Here is a 3,272-nt window from a genome sequence, read left to right on the forward strand (position 1 = left end):
TACAGTGCTGTTGGGTGTGAGTTCAAAATTAATGAATCAACAATATATATTAAATAAAGTGTCCCCAAATCAGAAACACACATAAAGCAAGTTTATGTATTGATTGGCAAAAATGTGATCAGAGACTCGCCAGACTTAACCCTGTATTTCCTTTAGGAGCAATGGTTCAGTCTTTGCTAACTCAGCGTTTGCAGTGACTTTATGGAATGTAAATACTGGCACAGGGCTGAGTTGGTCCCTGCACAGGGCTGAGGGTAAGGGTTGTCTTAAAAGTCTCTCCTTGCCTGAGTAGGAGAGTAACCACAGTACCAGAGCCAGCAGAGGGTGGCAGAGGTCGGGGCCAAGAAACAAAGTTCTCGGTGCACCCTCGGTCGTCTTGGCTGCACCTTTGGCCTCGCCACTCCTCCCAAAGACAATGACTTCCGAACTCCTGCACATGGTCATCCTCTGGCCGCCCCTCTTGGCCCAGAAGTTTGGCCTCCAGCATCTCTCCAATGGCCATTTCTTGTGGGAGAACACCAAGGCCAACACCGAAGTTAGTGACATGGCAAAACAATACACGGAGAACGGTCTTTTGGTTCCAGACCATGTGATCACATGCCTTATGGTGTCAGAGTTGGAGAACAGGTATGCCTAGCACTGGCTCCCAGATGGTTTTCTGAGGATGTTAGGACAAACCGAAGCCCTGATTTGAAGACAAAAATCTATGAAGTGGATTTAGTGATCAGTTTGAAGATTCCATTCGAAACACTTAAAGATTGTCTCAGCCGATGTTGGATTCACCCTCCTTGCAGTAGAGTATATAACCTGGGCTTCAATCCACCTGGTGTACGTGAGATTGATGACATCTCTGGGGAACCGTTAGTCCAGCAGGAGAATGGTAAACTCGAAGCAGTTGCTGCCAGGATAAGACAGTATAAGGTTGTGACAAAGCCAGTCATTTAATTATGCAAGAGCCCAGGCATGCTCCACCATTTTTCTGGGATGGAGACTGATAAAATCTGGCCCTATGCCTACACATTTTTCTTAACAAGATCACACCTATTCAGTCCAAAGAAGAATCAGGAAGATATGGTCACTTGTTCAATTCTGTATATAGTATTGGTGCTATGTCCAAATTAGAAGCTATCTGAGATAGCTTGCAGCATCTTTCTAGCTTAAACGGTGAACTCTTAGGAAAACTAATGAGTAGAAAGAGCTCATGAAATATCCTTTAAAAAGAAGGGCCACCTGCACATATTTAAAGTATCTCTGCACATGTCTCAATCCCTCCACAAGAAAGCAACTCAGGCTAGATTTCAAACAGCATACAGTCTAAGCTCTAGCTGATTTTTGACAGTTGTGCTGTTTCTATAGTATGCTTTTTACAAGTGATGGTGGTGATCTCTGGTTCTCCTCATCCCCTCAAAGCCTGTTGAATCACAGCACCAGTAGGCCTGAGAATGCTAACGGCTCTAGCCCAGGCTTTCTCCCAGATTCTCTGGTATGTGCCCTCCTGGTGACAATGAAATTGGCTAATTGCTCTCAGTGGTCTCAAGTGACTATGTCCACGTTTCATCTTTCATAGTAGGAATCATAGTAGGAATCCACAGTTCATCTTTCATAGTAGGAATCCTTTTTATCTTCATCCACACTCCATAGAATCTATCCTTTTCAGACATCCTAGGAGGAAAGGATTTGGCTTCTATTTTTTTTAGACTATATATTTTTGACATCTGTTTTTTCTTAGGTTATTACATTTAAGTTATTAAATAATACAGATAATTACTGCTTTTATCTCTCTCAAATTTTTCTTTCTAAGAACTGAGAGCAAGAAGATTGCTTTGAATCTCTTCATGTACTGGGAACTGAGCTATGGAGAGGGTGTTATTAAACTGCTGGTCTGAACTTTCACGGATTGATGCTTCCCCTTTGTGTTACTGTGAAAAGATTCAACCCCTAAAAGTTTTTTGGCAACCCCCAAAGTCTTTTGGGAATCCTCAAAAAACATGGGAAATATTCACCTACATAAATATTGAAAGATCCTATCTTATGTATAGAAGTAATAAGACCAGGCCAGGTATGGTGGCTCACACCTGTAATCCCAGCACTTTGGGAGGCTGAGGAGGGCGGATCACCTGAGGTCAGGAGTTCTAGACCAGCCTGGGCAACATGGCAAAACCCCATATCTACCAAAAATACGAAAGATTAGCTGGGCATGGTGACGCACGCCTATAGTCCCAGCTACAGGCTGAGGTACAAGAATTACTTAAACCAGGAGGTGAAGGTTACAGTGAGCAGAAATCACACCACTGCACTCCAGCCTGGGTGACAGAGGGAGACTGTGACTCAACAAAAAGTATAAGACCATATGGAACTACTGACTAATAAATAGTTAAGATTTTTGTTCAAGACAGCAAAATATATTTTGAATATGCTGCTACCTCTTGATGCTGACAGTGTTTTCCTCCCGTGAGTGACCCAAGCATATTATAAATAATTGGTAAAGGGAATGGAGCTGGTTGGGTGGAGCAAAAGGTTGCACTAGCTATGCATAGACTGAATAGAAGAGCGTTATGATGATGAGAAAGCAAAATCTTTATTTTTTTTTTCTATTCCAAAGATTCACTCTGATTCATCCTGACTAGTACTGACAGTTTATGGAAAATCTGAGCTGTTCTCTTTCTAGCACCTAGATTCAGATATGAGCATGGCCCCTTCTCCTCCTCCAGATCCCCAGGAAAACTTCACCCACAGCAGCTTCTTTCTCCCCACTGGAGAAAGAGTGGGGAGCCCAAACCCCTTTCTTGCATCTAATCACCTGGCCACAATTTAGCTCCCTTTGTTAAAATGACATATAAGCTCCACGTCTAACTGCTTCTTTGGCTCTTCACTTCTTTTCTGTGAAGCCCCCATTTATGTAAAAATATTAACATCCATAAAATGCATGCCTTGTCCTCTGTTCATCTGTCTTTTGTCAGTTCAAAGCCTGACTGGAAGACAGATAGTCTCACCACCCTAGGAGAGTGCTACTCAGTGTGTCCCTATCCAGAAGCAAGGCTACATCTAGAGCGCTTGTTAGAATTGCAAATGTTTGGGCATTCTAGATCTACTAAATCTGAAATTCTGTGGGCAAAGACCTGGTATCTGTTTTCATAAGCCTTCTGTGTGATTCTCACACATGCTTGAGTTTGAGTGCCACTTCCTGGAGAGATGGGCAGGGGGAAGTGGGAGGGGGGGCACGGAGCACTTGCTTAGGACTCTTGCCAGGCTCTCTAACTCCCATCTGCCTG

General features: G+C 43.3%; 1 pseudogene; it reads left to right on the plus strand.

The window, feature by feature from the left end:
- Nucleotides 1-279: 279 nt before the first annotated feature.
- Nucleotides 280-1,133, plus strand: LOC100429801 (adenylate kinase 4, mitochondrial pseudogene; annotated as a pseudogene).
- Nucleotides 1,134-3,272: the final 2,139 nt, after the last annotated feature.

This window comes from Macaca mulatta, chromosome 15 (genome assembly GCF_049350105.2).
Source record: "Macaca mulatta isolate MMU2019108-1 chromosome 15, T2T-MMU8v2.0, whole genome shotgun sequence".
In the NCBI taxonomy this organism is placed as follows: Eukaryota; Metazoa; Chordata; class Mammalia; order Primates; family Cercopithecidae; genus Macaca; species Macaca mulatta.